This window comes from Brachyhypopomus gauderio, unplaced genomic scaffold (genome assembly GCF_052324685.1).
Source record: "Brachyhypopomus gauderio isolate BG-103 unplaced genomic scaffold, BGAUD_0.2 sc54, whole genome shotgun sequence".
In the NCBI taxonomy this organism is placed as follows: Eukaryota; Metazoa; Chordata; class Actinopteri; order Gymnotiformes; family Hypopomidae; genus Brachyhypopomus; species Brachyhypopomus gauderio.
In genome coordinates this window covers 2,214,281-2,236,780 of record NW_027506878.1, presented here as the reverse complement: position 1 = coordinate 2,236,780, position 22,500 = coordinate 2,214,281, and the positions used below count along the sequence as shown (strand labels likewise).

At 44.2% G+C, this 22,500-nt stretch overlaps 1 protein-coding gene across 2 annotated transcripts in view; it reads right to left on the bottom strand.

The window, feature by feature from the left end:
* The window catches only part of eda2r (ectodysplasin A2 receptor), a 36,660-nt gene that overhangs the window by 13,237 nt on the left and 923 nt on the right, over positions 1 to 22,500 (bottom strand). The gene's annotated exons all lie outside the window — the stretch shown is intronic.

The window sequence follows — 22,500 nt, the reverse complement described above, 5'->3', positions numbered from 1 at the left end:
GGTGTGTGTAGTGGAGGTGTGGAGGTGTTTGACTGATTCTGTCCTGCGTGTGGTGTTTAGTGAGGTCCTCTGCACTCTGAGAAACCTCTTACAGAACTCTGATAGGTTAGCGGTCCTCAGACTTGACTGCTGTATAATGCAGTGGGTTCTATAATTAATTGGGAAATTGAGCCAGGTTGAAACTGGTAATTAAGATTGAATGGATCCTTTAATAGCACAGAAAACCATCCTTGCCTTCTCTACCGAGTCATTCAGGGCCAGATCGAAATTACCAGATGAACTTGGTTGAAACTTGGTTTTAAAACCAAGACATGTTTATTTAGTCTGCTAGATTTTGGATGTTTCTGTGGTGAATTTGGACTAATTTCCCTGGACGTATTTTTTCTGGAATGTTCTACTGTTAGTGGCGTAGCTGGAGGACTAATACTGATGTTGAAGAGGGCAAGAGAAAGGAGTCGTTCTTGTCTCCCTCCATGTTTTGGACTGAAGAACTCTGTCTGTTTCCAGCCGTGAAGGTATGTTGGTTGGTTGAGTAGAATGCCTAGTATTCTTCCTCCTATATCACAGTACATACGCTTTGAGGGGAAGCCTCCATGCCAAACAGAGTCAATGGCCATTAGAGTCTGTCTGCAGGTCTACAGAGTCTGTCTGCAGGTCTACAGAGGAGGCAGACACTTTAGATGTTTTTCTGAAGGTATTTGTTGATTTGTACATTTGTTGATATGGAGAGAGAAAATATGGTCTGATGTTTAGCACTTTGGTTAGAATCCAGTCTGAGTGGTGTGAAAAGACATTATGCTCTGGAATGTAATTTATGAGTCTTGTGTTGTTAATGCTGTAGAACAACTTGCCAAGATTGCTGTTTAAACAGGTTCCTCTGTAATTATTATGTCTCTGCTCTTGAATATGGGTGTAATGAGACTTGATCCCAGGTGTTAGAGACGTGGCCCACATTCAGTACCAGGTTAAAGAGGCTCAGGATGACCTGCTTGAATTTGAATTTTTCAGCATTTCATTCAAAAGTCCATTTTGTCTGCTTATTTTTGTAGGCTGTAGGGTCAATTTCTCTGATTTAAATATTATGATTTTTTCATCAAATTCATCATTAAAATTTATGATTTCAGTAGATTTTGGATATGTAGTTTTGTCAATTTTTCTTAGTATTTATATTGTTTTAGCTCTACATTATAAGTGCACTTAGATGTGTGCTGGTTTGATTTCTAAGATAATTTATTCTCTCAATTTTACAATATTGATCAAAAGTTTTAATTTGTGTTTTTAGTGGCTTTAAACTGGATATTGATGCTGAATAGTAAAACATGTTATTTAAGGTTTTTACAGTTTCATTTAGACTTTATTGGGAGGGAACGTGGTGAGCTGCTTGTACAGGTGAAGCGCTCTCTCTCCTGTGCTGTTTTGGGTCCACCTATAACTCTCTGTAATTGTGTAGAGTTTACTGGGCAGATGGTGTGGATTGTATGTCCTTTATGGGCTCCGTGGTCTGTGATCTGACAGTAGACTCAGGGACTTGACCGTAACTGCTTTGAAGGAGAGTGTCTCTATTGAAGGAGAGTGTCTCTATTGAAGGGGAGTGTCTCTATTGAAGGAGAGTGTCTCTATTGAAGGAGAGTGTCTCTATTGAAGGGGAGTGTCTCTATTGAAGGGGAGTGTCTCTATTGAAGGAGAGTGTCTCTATTGAAGGAGAGTGTCTCTATTGAAGGAGAGTGTCTCTATTGAAGGAGAGTGTCTCTATTGAAGGGGAGTGTCTCTATTGAAGGGGAGTGTCTCTATTGAAGGGGAGTGTCTCTATTGAAGGAGAGTGTCTCTATTGAAGGAGAGTGTCTCTATTGAAGGGGAGTGTCTCTATTGAAGGAGAGTGTCTCTATTGAAGGAGAGTGTCTCTATTGAAGGGGAGTGTCTCTATTGAAGGGGAGTGTCTCTATTGAAGGAGAGTGTCTCTATTGAAGGAGAGTGTCTCTATTGAAGGGGAGTGTCTCTATTGAAAGAGAGTGTCTCTATTGAAGGAGAGTGTCTCTATTGAAGGGGAGTGTCTCTATTGAAGGGGAGTGTCTCTATTGAAGGAGAGTGTCTCTATTGAAGGAGAGTGTCTCAATTGAAGGGGAGTGTCTCTATTGAAGGAGAGTGTCTCTATTGAAGGGGAGTGTCTCTATTGAAGGAGAGTGTCTCTATTGAAGGAGAGTGTCTCTATTGAAGGGGAGTGTCTCTATTGAAGGAGAGTGTCTCTATTGAAGGGGAGTGTCTCTATTGAAGGAGAGTGTCTCTATTGAAGGGGAGTGTCTCTATTGAAGGGGAGTGTCTCTATTGAAGGAGAGTTTCTCTATTGAAGGAGAGTGTCTCTATTGAAGGGGAGTGTCTCTATTGAAGGAGAGTGTCTCTATTGAAGGGGAGTGTCTCTATTGAAGGAGAGTGTCTCTATTGAAGGGGAGTGTCTCTATTGAAGGGGAGTGTCTCTATTGAAGGAGAGTGTCTCTATTGAAGGGGAGTGTCTCTATTGAAGGAGAGTGTCTCTATTGAAGGGGAGTGTCTCTATTGAAGGAGAGTGTCTCTATTGAAGGGGAGTGTCTCTATTGAAGGGGAGTGTCTCTATTGAAGGAGAGTGTCTCTATTGAAGGAGGAGAGTGTCTCTATTGAAGGAGAGTGTCTCTATATCTGTGATCTGTGTAGAATAGCCTAGTGATCACCTGAAGGTGTATCTGAAGATGAATCTTCCAGGGCAGATGTACTTAGATTTGTGTGTTGATGTATTTGTTTGTTTTTGTGTTTAAGTAGATCATATTAGGTTCTGTAGTTTCATTAGATTATATTGCATAACATCTGAAGATTCACTATATTGCCAAAATATTCGCTCACCCATCCAAATTATTGGAATCAGGTGTTTCAATAATTTCTATGGCCACAGGTGTATAAGTGGTAAACTAACGCAACAGGGGTGAGTTTCCCGAAACGTTGGTAGCGCTAAGTACTTCTTAACCTCAGACGTTTCATACGAGGTTACGAAGTACTTAGCGCTACGAACGTTTCGGGAAACCCACCCCAGGTACAGTTGATGCTGCAGTGCATAGTGTGAAGAGGTCGGCAACCCTTTGCAGAGTCAGTTGCTACAGACATCTAAACTTCATGTGGCCTTCAGATTAGCTCAGGAACAGCGCACAGAGAGCTTCATCAAATGGGTTTCCATGGTCGAGCAGCTGCATCCAAGCCATACATCACCAAGTGCAATGCAAAGCGTCGGATGCAGTGGTGTAAAGCACGCCAACACTGGACTAGAGCAGTGGAGGTGTGTTCTCTGGAGTGATGAATCACACTTCTCCATCTGGCAATCTGATGGACGAGTCTGGGTTTGGTGGTTGTCAGTAGAACGGTACTTGTCTGACTGCATTGTGCCAAGTGTAAAGTTTGGTGGAGGGGGGATTATGGTGTGGGGTTGTTTTTCAGGAGCTGGGCTTGGCCCCTTAGTTCCAGTGAAAGGAACTCTGAATGCTTCAGCATATCAAGACATTTTGGACAATTCCATGTGTTCAACTTTGTGGGAACAGTTTGGAGCTGGCCCCTTCCTTTTCCAACATGACTGTGCACCAGTACACACAGCAAGGTCCATAAAGACATGGATGGCAGAGTCTGGTGTGGATGAACTTGACTGGCCTACACAGAGTCCTGACCTGAACCCAACAGAATACCTCTGGGATGAATTAGAGTGGAGACTGAGAGCCAGGCCTTCTCATCCAACATCAGTATTTGACCTCACAAATGCGGTTCTGGAGGAGTGGTCAAAAATCCCCATAAACACACTCCTAAACCTTGTGGAAAGCTGTTCTAGCTGCAAATGGTGGACCAACGTCATATTGAGCCCTACAGATTAGGAATGGGATGTTACTTAAGCTCATATGTGAATCAAGGAAGGTGAGCGAATACATTTGGCCATATAGTGTATATGCCATATCACTATATATGGAGAGATCAGATCTCAGGTGTAATGGCTGAACCTGTTAAGGTTCTTATATGGTGTTTAGTGCAGCTTCCTCAGCCTCCAAAACCTCAATGAGACAATGAGATAAAAATTCCCAAACCCTCCAAACCTCAATAAGATAAACATCCCTAAAGCCTCCAAACCTTGGTGACATAAACACTCCTAAACCCTCCAAACCTGAATAAGAGAAACATTCCTAAACCCCTCAAAACTTTGTGAGATAAACACTCCTAAACAATCTTAAGGCAAGGGCCAGGTTTTAAAACTTTGGCATGACTAAAGGTTCAGTGAATTCGAAGAGCTGTGGGAAACGTGTGGGGAAACCTAGCCATCAAAAACAAGCACGGTACACTCTACGAGGGAAACTGCCCCATGTTTGGGGTAATCAGATGGAAGCACACTGAGTTCATTGGCTTGTTCATGGACTGTCCTATCAGGTTGACCTGTTTTCTCTGTGCCAAAATCCACAGTCCACAAATCCACAGTCTACCAAAATTTCACAAACTACATAGTTGAAGGAATTGATGTCTTTCCTACAGACTGATGTCTTTCCCAGAATACAGGGGAAATATGATGGACTAGTTGTTGTTCATAATAATAATTGAATATTAGTCTCTGTAAGTTTCAGGATGTACACTCATTATAATTTCTGGCTCTGATACTAGTTGTTGTCAGCCCACTGTTTCTGCTGATTTATTGACCGTCGGTATGATCAATCTCCACCAGATATTCTGTCAGAATACAGTGATTTACTCTCCCTGTCCTGTTTACAGGGAGATGACTGTGCTTGGTGATTTTAATATTCATGTGGATATTAGATGCTTTATATGTTATGATTTTTAGTCCTTGCTTAATTATTTCTGTCTGATGCAACATTGATTTTCTGACTGACTCTCGTAGTCCTATATTCAATTTAATTTGGTCTACTGGTCTGGATATCACGTCTACCGCGTCTACTATATGTCTACCTCTTTAGTGTCTTTAGTCTTGGATCATCGGTTCATTGAAGTTAATACCAGCATGTCTGTTTTTGCCAGTCTAACAAATTTCTTGCGTTTCTGCTTATCCACACATTCCTGTCCTGAACATATTCCTAAGAAATCTAAGAAAAACATCCTCTTTTATAATATCAACAAACTTCGACTCCGGTGTGCCCTTACCAGCACTGCTGAAGATTGGGACATTTTCCTTAGAGTTTGTAATGACAAAATTAGCAAAGGCTAAAAGCAACCAATAGCTTCTTTTACCCTCTACAAGCTGATCACGGTGGTACCGTTCTTAAAGTGTCATGAGTTCTGTTCAACTCCTCTACCTGTCAGCTTGATCCTGTCTTCATCTCACTCCTAAGGAGTGTTCCAGATATTTCTTCTCCTATATGTCACATGGTTAATGTATCTCTCGCCTCTGATTTGGCCCTTAAAACTTAAGCCTTATAAAAAACAGGACTAGATGCTGAGATTCTTGATAACTGTTGGCTAACCTCTAATCTCTCCTTTCTAGTCTAGTCTAAAGGTCTTAGCCTCTCAGCTCCAGTTCTTTATAAATAAGGAGAACCTTTATGAACCATTTCAATCTGGTTTTCATACCATGCACAGCACTTTGTCATACGTTCTAAATTATATCTTTACTGTGCTTTGAGTATCCTTCTTCTGAGTATCCTTCTTCTGAGTATCCTTCTTTATAGCTTTTCCTTTTCTTTTTCAACTTTCATGCATCAGTCAGAACACTGTTGCATTATCAGACTACTGGTGGTGGTCTGTAGACTGCCCTTCCAGTCTTTACCAGTCTTCACTATACAGACCACTGCTGGACTTGAATTAAAATTAAACGGGGTGCATATGGAATACAAATATGTCAAATTGCAAGACTGTCATGAACAAATTAGCAATAATTATGTAATGTTAGCTAGCTAGCTATTGAGACATCGGAATACTGCTAGCAATTTTTTGTTTTATTTGGAGAAAAGACCAATAATACACTGAGATGATGTTAAACTAACGTAATACAATGGTTATCATAATTTCTTTATCAATAGAGAAAGTAAAAGGGTTAAAGTCAGAAAGTGATGAGTTCTCTCCCCAAAGCTCTCAATTGATTGGTCAATCTAAGTTTTGACTCTCACCTGTGGTCACGAGCTCTGCGTGGTGACTGAAAGAATGAGATCATGAACACAAGCGGGTCAAATGCGTTTCCTCCACAGGGTGTCTCTCTCCCGTAGAGAGGAGGGAGTGAGAGTTCAGTCATCCAGGAGAGACTCTGAGTAGATCTGCTGTTCCTCCAAGTAGAGAGAAGCGAGCTGATCTGATCCAGATGCCCCCTGAGAACCTCCCAGGTGAGACGTTCTGGGCATGTCCAACTGGGAGGACACCCCGGGGAAGACCCAGGACACGCTGGAGAAATTATATCTCTCACCTGTCCTGGGAACGCCTGGGTATCCCCACGGATACTAACTAGCTAGTAATTGGCTGACATTAGCAAATTAGCTAGCTAATGTTAGATGTACAGCCACAATAACTTCACAATACATGGATACTTTGCATTACATTACAGGGATAATGTAAATTCCTCAACAATAATAATCTGACTGGCTGTTAATAATAGGTAGCTGGCTAACCCACAATATAACTTACAGACTCAGCGATGCTGAAGAGCAGAAGTTCTCTTTATTCTGCAGCAGGTCGGCTCTCTCTCTTTTGCTCTGCAAGAGCTGCAAACTGGGTTTACCATTCCAGTGTTTACGTCTTCAGGGAAATATCTGTCCTTCTGTTGTCCATCTTCAAGGATATATCTGTCTTTCCATTCACTAGCGTCCAGCCCTGTACAGATCACTGGTGTGAGTCATGCCCCCCCCCCCCACGATGGCCCTTCATTTAACCAGCTTGCTGATCCAGAGTTTTTGAACCTGTGCTTGTGACATTTATGGACAAAGACCAAATCACTCCAGCCAAGTCCAACCTGACGGCTCTGATGTTTGAATGAATATTTCATGCTTTACAGGGCGACTTACAGCAGCAGAAGGTATTTATCCTCTTGACTCAGAACTTTCCTTTGACTTTTAAACTAATCTTTAAACAAATCTTACTTGTGATTTGACTACGTTGTGCATGTGCAACAGATGAAAACATTTATTTATTTGAAAACGTTTATATTCCAAATAATCTGCTTCAGGTTAAGTAGCTGTTGAAGTGCAATGTTCAGTGTGTTCTGTATCTTGTATGAAACTTGTTAAAGAGATGTAAAATCATTTGGATTAAAAGCAATGATGCCTGGGTTAGTTAATAGGGAGGTATTAACGGTGTTGAGAAGAGGGAGGGGTGGATATATATGTTTGAATTGTTTATCTTCATCATGGCTCTGTAACTGCCCTCTGTTAACTAAATTAACTGTAGAAAAGCACTGCTGTCTCTTTAAGAGACACACACCTCTCTACTTTCTGTCCTTCAGTCTGTATTCAGAAGGCAAAGGCGCCATAAAGCGCCACATGCGGTGAAATGGCGTCCGTGGGTTTGGATTCGTAGATTTCTAAAGCATATCTCACACTTCAGATCTGTTTTTGATTCGTGTTATGTCGAGTGAATTAGGGAAGTTAAGTAACTAGCTTTAAAACGACTTTGTCGAGGCCATTTAGAGTGATACACTGAGGATTTGTTTTCTTAGACTGCCTCGGAAATTATTTACAAAAACTCTACTTGCTAAAGAATTACGTGATTTTACAACACAGGTACGTTACTCTGCCGTGGACCTTTAACTGTGTCCCCTAGAGGGCGCTGTTGAAAACAAAATGTCCTCACGATACTCACATTAGCAAATAGCAGCGGCCTTATCAATTCACCTGAAGTCCTGCGCTATCATGAAATCTACGATTTAGTTATTTGTTTACTCCTATATTGTATCTTTGGTCGATTTATTTTAAGGATATAAGCAAAATCCAACACAATGAAAGTTTATTACCTTCCCACTGATTGTGCCGTTTTCATGGGATTGCGAGTTTGGTAAGTGTTTGCACTAACACACGCAGATAGACGCAGTAATACACGTGTGAATGTAGAGGAAACACTAACACACCCAGATAGATGCAGTAATACACGTGTGAATGTAGAGGAAACACTAACACACGCAGATAGACGCAGTAATACACGTGTGAATGTAGAGGAAACACTAACACACCCAGATAGACGCAGTAATACACGTGTTAATGTAGAGGAAACACTAACACACCCAGATAGACGCAGTAATTCACGTGTTAATGTAGAGGAAACACTAACACACGCAGATAGACGCAGTAATACACGTGTTAATGTAGAGGAAACACTAACACACGCAGATAGACGCAGTAATTCACGTGTTAATGTAGAGGAAACACTAACACACGCAGATAGACGCAGTAATACACGTGTGAATGTAGAGGAAACACTAACACACGAAGATAGACACAGTAATTCACGTGTTAATGTAGAGGAAACACTAACACACCCAGATAGACGCAGTAATTCACGTGTTAATGTAGAGGAAACACTAACACACGCAGATAGACGCAGTAATACACGTGTTAATGTAGAGGAAACACTAACACACGCAGATAGATGCAGTAATACACGTGTTAATGTAGAGGAAACACTAACACACGCAGTGGTTCCGGTTACACGTGGCCTTGAGAGACATCTTCACAGCTTACCAAGCAGACTGTGAAACGGCTGCTAAATTAACACCGAAAGTGCACATTTCAGGGAACGTTTGGACCCTAGAGGCAGTGGCTTTAAAATGGCAGAGACAGCACTAGACTTAACACACCTGATTTCAGTACAATTTAATAGTATTTGAAAGCAGCGATTTATACTAGGCCAGTTTAGTGGTTTTTTGCCCTATAACACACATACATAGAAACACACACACACACACACACACACAGTGTCAGAACTGAAGGAACGTCACTAAAGAGGAATATACAAAGTCATATTCCTAATATGCATGTAAAAATGTGTGTGTGTGTGTGTGTGTGTGTGTGTGTGTGTGTGTGTAAATGAGTGGGAGTTGTGTCTATGAAGGCCATGAGAGAGAGCCAAACACAGAAAACTCCAGATAAGAAAACACCCAGCTGCACACAGAAAGATGGAGGAAAGGACAGACAGAGAGGGAGAGAACAAGTAAAAGATGTAGAGAGTGAAAGAGAGAGAGAGAGGCACAGAAAGATGGAGGAAAGGACAGACAGAGAGGGAGAGAACAAGGAAAAGATGTAGAGAGAGAGAGAGGGAGAGGGGGCGGGAGAGATTCTGAGAGATACCAAATCAGTAATATGATAAGGTGGCACATGACAACTAACCTACATTTCACACATTGAAACATGTGTGGACACACTGGACAGTGTCTCCCCCAACACAACTAATACACACACACAAACACACTGGACACAGTGTCTCCCCCAACACAACTAATACACACACACACACATACAAACTGGACATGGTGTCTCCTCCAACTAAAACTAGCACACACACACACACACACTCTCTCTCTCACACACGCAAATATACCACAAAGCCTCCCTATATTATTCCGCAACCTGTGATATATTCAATTACCAGTCACATTGCTATTCTTCCATCCTTTCTCTTCCACCTAATTTGTCTGTCATAAGAGAGGAAGGGAGAGAGAGACAGAGGGATGGAGAGAGAGTGAGGGGGAGGGAGAGATGGACGGAGTGAAGGAGGCGTTAAAAGAAGTTCTCTGTCCGTAGTTTCTCTCCTCTATTGGTATGACGGCCACACTCTGCCTGTGTGATCCATATATACTTTGGCAGTGTGAATTTCATTTCACAATGGAAAAAGGAGAAATGCTTTAATCCACTTCACCGCCTGTTTCAGAAAATCAGCAAACGAACACGTTGGTGGAGTTCTGATTCAGTGTAGAAGAAAATGGGAAACCACTGACTCAACAAAACAAACCAGACAGCTGAAAGAGTAATGAACTACTGATTAGTGAACTACTGATTAGTGAACTACTGAGTAATGAAGTACTGAGTAATGAAGTACTGAGTAATGAACTACTGATTAGTGAACTACTGATTAGTGAACTACTGAGTAATGAAGTACTGAGTAATGAAGTACTGAGTAATGAACTACTGATTAGTGAACTACTGAGTAATGAAGTACTGATTAGTGAACTACTGATTAGTGAACTACTGAGTAATGAACTACTGAGTAGTGATGGTTACGTGTACACAGGTTTACCTAACGTGAAGACACCCAGCACTCAGCAAATTAATTAGTAAACAGTTCGGTTAATAATTCAGGAAACATTTCAGTAAAAGATTCAATAAATAATTCAGTAAATGATTCAGTAAATGATTCAGTAAACAATTTAGTAAATGATTCAGTAAATGATTCAGTAAATGATTCAATAAACATTTTGAAATGACTGTCATGGTGGCATTGCAGCTTCTGAAAAAATAAACAAACAATAAAAACTAGTAATTAAATTAGGAAAGAATGTTTGTTTTGCATTGCAGTGTAAGAAATAAACGTGTTCCTTCCTCTTCAAAACCTCAAATCAGAAATGATCTCAAAACCTCAAATCAGAATTCATTTCCTATTCTCCTCTGCTGTCATCATTGCGATGGTGTGTACAAACATGTGTATGTGTGGCGTGTGTGTTCACTGGAGCAGTGTGTATAGGGCATTGTGTGTGTACTGTGTATGTGACTGTGTGCAAGCGTGTGAATAGAGACTGGTTGATCATCTGTGTGCAAAGTGTAATAATTTATTTCTCACAACTTTGACCACTGATTCCACTAAACAAATTTGAAACATTTGTAATGTTTGATGCGGTTTGGCACAGGTTACACAGTGCAGTATTACACCAGACGGGGAGGGAGAGAAGTGTGAGAGTGTGTGTGTGAGTGTGTGTGTGTGTGTGTGTGTGTGTGTGTGTGTGTGTGTGCTCATGAGCGAGTTAATGTTTAATCTCCCAGCCCCCCTGAAGCATGGTACTCAGAATAAACACACACTTTGATGTCAGTTCTCCCAGACAGACATGTAAAATAAGCCCATCCACAGACACTAAATTCAGGGTGGTTGTTGGGTGTGTGGATGGTTGGGTGTGTGGGTGGATGTGTGGATGGTTGGGGGTGTGGGTGTGTGTGTGGGTGTGTATGTATGTGTGTGTGTGTGTGTGTGTGGGGCCAGGGTGTTTTACTCTCATATGCAGCCACTAAGGGACCAGTGTGAGGTGTTCCACCTCACAGACATTTACAAGTTCATCATGGACATTTGCATAAACACACACACAAAGACACAAAGACATGTGCACACACACACTCACACACACAAACACACTCACACACACACATACACACACACACACACACATACACACACACATACACACACACACTCACACACACACACACACACACACACACACACACACACACACACACACACACACAGACACACACACACACACACACACACAGTAGTTTCGGTGTTCATTTGTTTGCTTGGTAACCAGGTCACAGCTCTTGTAAAAATGATGTTGGTCTGTGAGATTCTCCGTTTTTCTCCCTTTCTCTCTCTCTCTCACTCCTGTGTGTGTGTGTGTGTGTGTGTGTGTGTGTGTGTGTGTGTGTGTGTGAAAGAGAGAGATAGAGCGAGAGAGTCTGTGTGTGTGTGTGTGTGTGTGTGTGTGTGTGTGTGTGTGTGTGCGAGAGAGAGAGTCTGTGTGTGTGTGTGTGTGTGAGAGAGAGAGAGAGAGAGAGAGAGAGAGAGAGTGTCTGTGTGTGTGTTTCTATGTTCTCTGATATGGTGTCTGAGTAGAAAGTCTTCAGTCTAAATCCACAGTCCTACAAGCCAAGCCCGTCTCCTTCACTCTGGTTTGTAACCTTGAAACACAAAACGAAGAAACAGCTCAAATGTTTCAACCTTGGCATTTACACTTGTGGAAAGAGTGTGTGTTTATCAGATCTTTGTGTCTTCTCTCCTTCCCGCGCTCCCTCTCTCTGGAGGCCCACATGCACATATACATATATCACACTGCCCTCTGTCTTCTGTCTCTCTTTTCTATCTCCTGTGGTCTCATCATCCCTCGTTCTCCCACTCTCCTACTCCCTCCCTCCTCCTCTCTCTCTCCCCCCTCTCTCCCTCCCTCCCTCCTCTCCTCCCTCCCGCTCTCCCTCACTCTCACCCTCTCTCCCTCCCTCCCTCCTCCTCTCCCTCCATCCCCATGTCAACCTTGGAGTAAGTAAGTCCTCAGCTCATTTGTGACCCAGCCAGTCAATCAGTCACGCCATCTGTTCTTCAGTCCATCAGACAGCCCATCAGACAGCACATCAGACAGTCCATCAGACAGCACATCAGACAGTCCATCAGACAGTCCATCAGACAGTCCATCAGACAGTCCATCAGACAGCCAGACAGTCCATCAGACAGCCAGACAGTCCATCAGACAGCCAGACAGTCCATCAGACAGCCAGACAGTCAGTCCCACATCCAGTGCCTCAATCAACCAGTGAGTTAACCAGTAAGTTGTCAGTATGTTTGATTAGCCAGTCAGGTTAGAGTTAATGAGTCAAAATACTTCTCAGTGTTGTTAGTATAACAGTGACTCTAAATATTCTGTGATCTTGAAGGTTTTCCTCACGATGCTACATCTTCTCGGTGGTGTCAGGTGTCGGTATAAGTAGTTCTGTGTTATGTTGTGTAGGAGATTGGACATTCATGCTTTTACTGTTTGTGCTGTAATTTGTCATCAGACCATGTTGTTGCGACACAAAACAAAGTATTTCCCAGAGTACTTCCCAGAGTATTTCCTTTAATACACACATACTTCCCTTCATACACACACACTTCCCTTCACACGTCAATGTCAAGATTCCTGAGAGCAGTTAATCATTTTTGGAAACATTTACCCAAAATTTCTAATAGAAATGTGTGGAATATGCTTGACAGATTATTACAGCCAGTTCAACATTTTGGAATGTAATGACTAATACAGTGAACTAATGCCTAAATGTTTTGGGGTGAGATTATTTTAACAGAGAACATGTATAATACGTTTGAATCAATATGACGAAACCAGTAGACAGAACAAGCCCAGAGTTCATGATCATGTGTGTGACTTTACTGGAGCATGTGCTGTTTGTTAAAGGTAGTGGGTAACTTATGAGTGGCCCCTAATCCCTTAAGGGTAGTGGGTAACCTATGAGAGGCCCCTAATCCCTTAAAGGTAGTGGGTAACTTATGAGTGGCCCCTAATCCCTTAAGGGTAGTGGGTAAGCTATGAGTGGCCCCTAATCCCTTAAGGGTAGTGGGTAACCTATGAGTGGCCCCTAATCCCTTAAGGGTAGTGGGTAAGCTATGAGTAGCCACTAATCCCTTAAGGGTAGTGGGTAACCTATGAGTGGCCCCTAATCCCTTAAGGGTAGTGGGTAAGCTATGAGTAGCCACTAATCCCTTAAGGGTAGTGGGTAACCTATGAGTGGCCCCTAATCCCTTAAGGGTAGTGGGTAAGCTATGAGTAGCCACTAATCCCTTAAGGGTAGTGGGTAACCTATGAGTGGCCCCTAATCCCTTAAGGGTAGTGCGTAAGCTATGAGTAGCCACTAATCCCTTAAGGGTATTAAGGGTAGTGGGTAACCTATGAGTGGCCCCTAATCCCTTAAGGGTAGTGGGTAACCTATGAGTGGCCCCTAATCCCTTAAGGGTAGTGGGTAACCTATGAGTGGCCCCTAATCCCTTAAGGGTAGTGGGTAACCTATGAGTGGCCCCTAATCCCTTAAGGGTAGTGGGTAAGCTATGAGTAGCCACTAATCCCTTAAGGGTAGTGGGTAACCTATGAGTGGCCCCTAATCCCTTAAGGGTAGTGGGTAACCTATGAGTGGCCCCTAATCCCTTAAGGGTAGTGGGTAACCTATGAGTGGCCCCTAATCCCTTAAGGGTAGTGGGTAAGCTATGAGTAGCCACTAATCCTTTAAGAGTATCTTAACTCCACAAGTTTATCTGGAGCGGGAGGCTTGAACTCCACGAGTTTATCTGGAGCGGAAGACTTGAACTCCACGAGTTTATCTGGAGCAGAAGGCTTGAACTCCACAAGTTTAACTGGAGCGGGAGGCTTGAACTCCACAAGTTTATCTGGAGCGGGAGACTTGAACTCCATGAATTTATCTGGAGCGGAAGGCTTGAACTCCACGAGTTTAACTGTAGCGGGAGGCATGAACTCCACGAGTTTAAATAGAGCGGGAGGCTTGAACTCCACGAGTTTAACTGGAGCGGGAGGCTTGAACTCCACAAGTTTATCTGGAGCGGGACACTTGAACTCCACAAGTTTATCTGGAGTGGGATGCATGAACTCCACGAGTTTAACTGGAGCGGGAGGCTTGAACTCCACAAGTTTATCTGGAGCGGGAGACTTGAACTCCACGAATTTATCTGGAGCGGAAGGCTTGAACTCCACGAGTTTAACTGTAGCGGGAGTCATAAACTCCACGAGTTTAAATAGAGCGGGAGGATTGAACTCCACGAGTTTAACTGGAGCGGGAGGCTTGAACTCCACAAGTTTATCTGGAGCGGGAGACTTGAACTCCACAAGTTTATCTGGAGCGGGAGGCTTGAACTCCATGAGTTTAAATAGAGCGGGAGGCTTGAACTCCACGAGTTTATCTGGAGCGGGAGGCTTGAACTCCACGAGTTTAACTGGAGCGGGAGGCTTGAACTCCACGAGTTTAACTGGAGCGGGAGACTTGAACTCCACGAATTTATCTGGAGCGGAAGGCATGAACTCCACGAGTTTAAATAGAGTGGGAGGCTTGAACTCCACGAGTTTAACTGGAGCGGGAGGCTTGAACTCCACAAGTTTATCTGAAGCGGGAGACTTGAACTCCACGAATTTATCTGGAGCGGAAGGCTTGAACTCCACGAGTTTAACTGTAGCGGGAGGCATAAACTCCACGAGTTTAAATAGAGCGGGAGGCTTGAACTCCACGAGTTTAACTGGAGCGGGAGGCTTGAACTCCACAAGTTTATCTGGAGCGGGAGACTTGAACTCCACAAGTTTATCTGGAGCGGGAGGCTTGAACTCCATGAGTTTAAATAGAGCGGGAGGCTTGAACTCCACGAGTTTAACTGGAGCGGGAGGCTTGAACTCCACAAGTTTATCTGGAGCGGGAGACTTGAACTCCACGAATTTATCTGGAGCGGAAGGCTTGAACTCCACGAGTTTAACTGGAGCGGGAGGCTTGAACTCCACAAGTTTATCTGGAGCGGAAGGCTTGAACTCCACGAGTTTAACTGTAGCGGGAGGCATGAACTCCACAAGTGTATCTGGAGCGGGAGGCTTGAACTCCATGAGTTTAAATAGAGCGGGAGGCTTGAACTCCACGAGTTTAACTGGAGCGGGAGGCTTGAACTCCACAAGTTTATCTGGAGCGGGAGACTTGAACTCCACAAGTTTATCTGGAGCGGGAGGCTTGAACTCCATGAGTTTAAATAGAGCGGGAGGCTTGAACTCCACGAGTTTAACTGGAGCGGGAGGCTTGAACTCCACAAGTTTATCTGGAGCGGGAGACTTGAACTCCACGAATTTATCTGGAGCGGAAGGCTTGAACTCCACGAGTTTAACTGGAGCGGGAGGCTTGAACTCCACAAGTTTATCTGGAGCGGAAGGCTTGAACTCCACGAGTTTAACTGTAGCGGGAGGCATGAACTCCACAAGTGTATCTGGAGCGGGAGGCTTGAACTCCATGAGTTTAAATAGAGCGGGAGGCTTGAACTCCACGAGTTTAACTGGAGCGGGAGGCTTGAACTCCACAAGTTTATCTGGAGCGGGAGACTTGAACTCCACAAGTTTATCTGGAGCGGGAGGCTTGAACTCCACGAGTTTAAATAGAGCGGGAGGCTTGAACTCCACGAGTTTAACTGTAGCGGGAGGCATGAACTCCACGAGTTTAACTGGAGCGGGAGGCTTGAACTCCATGAGTTTTAACTGGAGCGGGAGGCTTGAACTCCACGAGTTTAACTGGAGTGGGAGACTTGAACTCCACGAGTTTAACTGTAGCGGGAGGCATGAACTCCACGAGTTTAACTAGCGGGAGGCATGAACTCCACGAGTTTAACTGGAGCGGGAGACTTGAACTCCACAAGTTTATCTGGAGCGGAAGACTTGAACTCCATGAGTTTATCTGGAGCGGGAGGCTTGAACTCCATGAGTTTAAATAGAGTGGGAGGCTTGAACTCCACGAGTTTAACTGGAGCGGGAGGCTTGAACTCCACAAGTTTATCTGGAGCGGAAGGATTGAACTCCATGAATTTATCTGGAGTGGGAGGCATGAACTCCACCAGTTTAACTGGAGCGGGAGGGTTTGCTGCATTGGTCCTCCTTCTTCAAAAGACCTTCAGACAGCGGTTGATTCAGAAACCTGCTGATCTGGACAGAGGGCTGCCCCCCGTCCTCGGGTCCTTACACACACAGAGGCCTCACAGTGCTCCTGGTTTCTAAATCACTGGAGGGCTTCAAACTGAAGGACACATCTGTGTTGTGTTAGAGCAGGAGTGGAGGCGAGCTGTAGGCCTCTCGTATCACGAGGACCTAGTGAGATGTGCGTGCAAGCCAGACGGGATGAGGCAACGTTCCTGCCCACACTTGGCACAGCTGGACCGACGTCCCCCCAGAGCTCAGCTGGCGCTGCTCCGTCCTTCCTCAAATCCAGAGTGAAAACACCCCTGCTCACTTTACAGCCCACTCACTTTACAGCCCACTCACCATCTCACTCCACTTCTCTTTCATTTTCAATTATTCATTCCATTCATCTTCTGTTTGATCTTTTTTTAAGGGGTGATATATCTCTTTAGTGTAGCATTGGAAAATGTTTTGTGGTCCAGTAGGAGTTGCGTAGTTGGAGCCGTACAGCTCCGTGTTCCTGCTGATGTGTCTTCACACCACCACCTCCATCCTGACACCTGCACCACCTGCACACCAGACCCCCATCAGCCCCGGGGGGCAGCTTGGCGACCCCAGTGTCTCTATGCCAGAGACGTTCTATTGTCTCAGCCTTGATGACAGCTGCTCAGACAGAGGCTGGCATGGCGAATTGAGCATGTTGTCTCAGCCCGTCTGGAAGAGGAACCTTAATGAAGAAGAGGAACCTTAATGAAGAAGAGGAACCTTAATGAAGAAGAGGAACCTTAAGTAAGAAGGGGAACGTTAATGAAGAAGAGGAACCTTCATGACGAATACACAGTATATCACACACTACACACTACATACTCCATCACACACTACACAGTACACACTAAATCACACACTACACACTGCACTGTACATCACACACTACACAGTACACTGTACATCACACTACACACTACATTACACACTACACACTACACTGTACATCACACACTACACAGTACACACTACACTCTACATCATACACTACACCAGGCGTACTCAACTAAATTTGTCCGCGGTCCAATTTTGGCAGATACCTGTGACCTGAGGTCCGGTGCGGGCGGGGGGTGGCGAACGTAAGTTGTTGAGAGGGGGGGGGGGGGGGGGGGGGGGGGGGGTGGCGAACGTAACACTCGTGACGGAGTGTTTTTTCAATAGCCCTGAAATAAATGCTAAGGTTTTGTTTTGGTCCGTATCCAGTTAATCAGGAATGAGATTGAATCCGGACAGGACTGCGTTCGGGTCCGGATCCGGACCGCGGTCCGCCAGTTGAGTACCCCTGCACTACACTCTACCTCACACACTACACACTACACACTACTTCACACACTACACTCTACATCACACACTACACACTACATCACACACTACACAGTACACACTACACACTCCATCACACACTACACACTACATCACATACTACATCACATACTACACACCGTATCACACACTACACAATACACTCTACATCATACACCACACACTACACTCTACATCACACACTACACACTACATCACATACTACACACTATATCACACACTACACTCTACATCACACACTACACACTAAATCACACAGTACACACTCCATCACACACTACACTCTACACACTATATCACACAGTACACACTACATCACACACTACATCACATACTACACACTATATCACACACTATACTCTACATCATACACTACACACTACATCACATACTACACACTACATCACACACTACACACTCCATCACACACTACACTCTACATCACACACTACACACATCACATACTACACACTATATCACACACTACATTCTACATCATACACTACACACTAAATCACACACTACACAGTACACACTACACACTCCATCACACACTACACTCTACATCACACACTACACACTATATCACACACTACACTCTACATCACACACTACACACAAAATGAACAGACAACATCAGCATGATAGGGCAACAAAGTAACATCCATATTCATTCAGTTACAAACATATTTTATCAAATTACATTTTAATGTACTTTAATTTAACTTTTTTCCATTTAATCCATTATTTGTTATCATGGTCTGAGTGAAGCTCTCTGATTGACATGTAGTTTATGTGTGCGGCGTCTCCGTGACGACGTGGCAGTGCCCTTGGGGGCGGGGCCAGCAGTGCTTAGATCTCCAGAGACCATGTGACCATGACAGATTTATGACATGGTTATCTGTTCTCTCTGCTGGGCATGTGCAGCTATTTATAGAAAATTTAGAATTAACAGCATTTTTATAGACAACTTAGAATTAAAAGCTATTTATTGTCACGATTAATCCCTCATCATCCCGTGTATTTATACCCTGTGTTTTATCGTGTCCCTTGCTGTTCCTTAACATTAACTTTGATGTTAATATGGTTGTGGATATTGTTTCTGATTGTGTCTGATTCTCCTGATAAACTGACCCTGGACCATGTACATGATTCTGACTGGATTTGCCCTTAATAAATCTCACACTTCTCTTCTCCGCTAATGTGTCCACTTCATAATCGCTCCTGATTACATTTATAGACACCGTATAGAATTAACAGTGGGCCATTATCTGGAAGTGGAGGCCTTGGTTCAGTGAGAATTGTTTCTATAATTTGATGAGGGGAATGAGGGCTTTATTTATCTGGATTGGTCTCAAGGAAACCAACAATCTCAAGCGCTGCAGTGACGTTTGGATTCAGCTCCTGTTACTGCTGACGTCAGATCTGGATTCAGCACCTGTTACTGCTGACGTCAGATCTGGACCAGCACGCACTGCTGAGGATGTCAGAGCGACGGTTCAGTCTAGTGTTTGAAACACCCTCAGTCTTACACATTTAGCGTCTCCATCAGATGGTTTAGTCACCTGGAAGTCCTGAATGTGGACGGCAGAGCCCATGAGCAGAAACCCAGGGACCACTTCAACTTCAACGTGAACCACACATACTTCAACTTGAACCACAGCCACACATACCTCACACACTGTCACCCTCTACAACTGCACAAATGTGTATTTGTGAGCACATTAAAATGTGTATTTCGGATGCAGTCAATCATCTTTGATTTAATGTCGGGACAGTTTTATTTATTTGAAAGTATTTTTAACTTCAATATATTTATCTTACTTCTGGCTGATTCAGAATATACTTACTGTAGTATGTCACAGAATACTGAAAGACTGTGTGTTAGTAGAGTCCCACTCAGGGGTGTGTTAGTAGAGCCCCACTCAGGGGGGTGTTAGTAGAGCCCCCACTCAGGGGTGTGTTAGTAGAGCCCCCACTCAGGGGTGTGTTAGTAGAGCCCTCACTCAGGGGGGTGTTAATAGAGCCCCCACTCAGGGGTGTGTTAGTAGAGCCCCACTCAGGGGTGTGTTAGTAGAGCCCTCACTCAGGGGGGGTGTTAGTAGAGCCCCACTCAGGGGTGTGTTAGCCCCACTCAGGGGTGTGTTAGTAGAGCCCTCACTCAGGGGGGTGTTAATAGAGCCCCCACTCAGGGGTGTGTTAATAGAGCCCCCACTCAGGGGTGTGTTAGCCCCACTCAGGGGTGTGTTAGTAGAGCCCCACTCATGGGTGTGTTAGTAGAGCCCCACTCAGGGGGGTGTTAGTAGAGCCCCCCACTCAAGGGGGTGTTAGCCCCACTCAGGGGGGTGTTAATAGAGCCCCACTCAGGGGTGTTTAGTAGAGCCCCACTCAGGGGGGTGTTAATAGAGCCCCACTCAGGGGTGTGTTAGCCCCACTCAGGGGTGTTCAGTAGAGCCCCACTCAGGGGGGTGTTAATAGAGCCCCACTCAGGGGTGTGTTAGTCCCACTCAGGGGGGTGTGTTAGCCCCACTCAGGGGTGTGTGTTAGTCCCACTCAGGGGTGTGTTAGTCCCACTCAGGGGTGTGTGTTAGCCCCACTCAGGGGTGTGTTAGCCCCACTCAGGGTTGTGTTAGTAGAGCCCCCACTCAGGGGTGTGTGTTAGTCCCACTCAGGGGTGTGTTAGCCCCACTCAGGGGTGTGTTAGCCCCACTCGGGTGTGTTAGTAGAGCCCCCACTCAGGGGTGTGTTAGCCCCACTCAGAGGTGTGTGTTAGTCCCACTCAGGGGTGTGTGTTAGCCCCACTCAGGGGTGTGTGTTAGTCCCACTCAGGGGTGTGTGTTAGTCCCACTCAGGGGTGTGTTAGTCCCACTCAGGGGTGTGTTAGTCCCACTCAGGGGTGTGTGTTAGTCCCACTCAGGGGTGTGTGTTAGTCCCACTCAGGGGTGTGTTAGTCCCACTCAGGGGTGTGTGTTAGTCCCACTCAGGGGTGTGTTAGCCCCACTCAGGGGTGTGTTAGTAGAGCCCCCATTCAGGGGTGTGTTAGTCCCACTCAGGGGTGTGTGTTAGTCCCACTCAGGGGTGTGTTAGTCCCACTCAGGGGTGTGTTAGTCCCACTCAGGGGTGTGTTAGTAGAGCCCCCACTCAGGGGTGTGTTAGTCCCACTCAGGGGTGTGTTAGTCCCACTCAGGGGTGTGTGTTAGTCCCACTCAGGGGTGTGTGTTAGTCCCACTCAGGGGTGTGTTAGTCCCACTCAGGGGTGTGTGTTAGGCAGAACTCTGTGTGTGTGAAACAGTTCCTGACTGGGCCATACCAATCCAGAGAAAAGCGAACATGGTTGCAGTGTATTTCCACACGGCAACATCTGCTTTTGTTGGTTTAGTCAGAAAAAAACAGCCTTTTGTCATTCACTGAATCATATTCTATAAGACCTGTAAAATGGTCTTAGTATGTTCGTTGATTTACTACAGTTAGTTTCATTTTGGATCTTAAACAGTACTTAAGAATCACTTTGAATGTCATAATTGTGTCCATGTGTGTTTCTTGTTTTTGGGAGTATACTGTACGTTGCCTCGTTTACTGACTGCTCGTTCTCAGAAAACATGGAGTGATAAACGATGACAGCTGCTGTGCTCTCCGGGCACTAGTGTTCGCTCCCGACCCAGAGCCCGTCGGACACAAAACCCTTCACACATCCTGCGGTTGGAGCACTGACCCACACCACTGACACGTACTGTGGAGAGGGACCCGCCGTCCGCTTAACAACAGACTGCGTAGAAAAAAGCTGAATTGTGAACAGAGGGAGATATGAGTATAGCTAAATTCTACCTCAGTGTGAAACAAACGTGCTGGTGTTGTTTAGAGTTTGTGGGAACTTGTGTGGTCCTGCAGGTTCTGGAGTAAGTGGGTCAGGACCGAGACGTGAGTTTCATGGTCCTGCAGTGATGGTGCCGCAAACTGAGACGCTTCTGTGTCCTGGTGTTGTCAGTCATCATCTACCACGGTCCCTCGAGATGTGTGTGTATGTCAGGAACTTACAGAAGAGTGTAAAGAGTGTCTCTGCGTGTGTGATTATATGCATGAATCAATCTTTTTTCTGATTTCTTATTTCTGCTCGTTTGAGTTTTTGTTAGCCCTGTAGTCCATTTTCATATATTTACTATATTTACTTAATTTTATATATTATATATTATTATTATCTTGACATATATGTCAACTTAAAAATAATTATTATATATATATATATATATATATATATATTTTTTTTTTTTAAGTTGACATATAGGCCTATGTCAAGATTATAATCAGATTATAAATAATGTGTGAATAGTCCTGAGTGTTTACCTTTTATAACAGATAACCGATTTAGTCCCATGCAAAAAATAGTAATAATAAAACATAAGTGTTTGCTATGTAATTTTTCACGCTGACTCCAGAACAGTTTGAGAATGTGTCGGTCAGTCTTTGCGCGTGCTCGTGTGTCTTTACGTTAAAGCGCTACCGCGGAAAGAGGCGCGCATGCGCGTTGGGCCTCTCACTCAAGAGCGATTCTTCTGAGGACCAGTATAAACATACATCGGACATTTTTAGAAATACGTATTTTAAATGTGGGCTTATTTATGAACTGGTCAAATATACTTATTGTAAAATTTAAATTGTTTTGTCGCTTAAAAACTGGCAGAAAACAAATCTAAAATAAAGAAAAAAGATTTTGAGGTGGAAAAAATGCTTCTAAGTAAAAGTGTGAGTTTGTGGGCCAG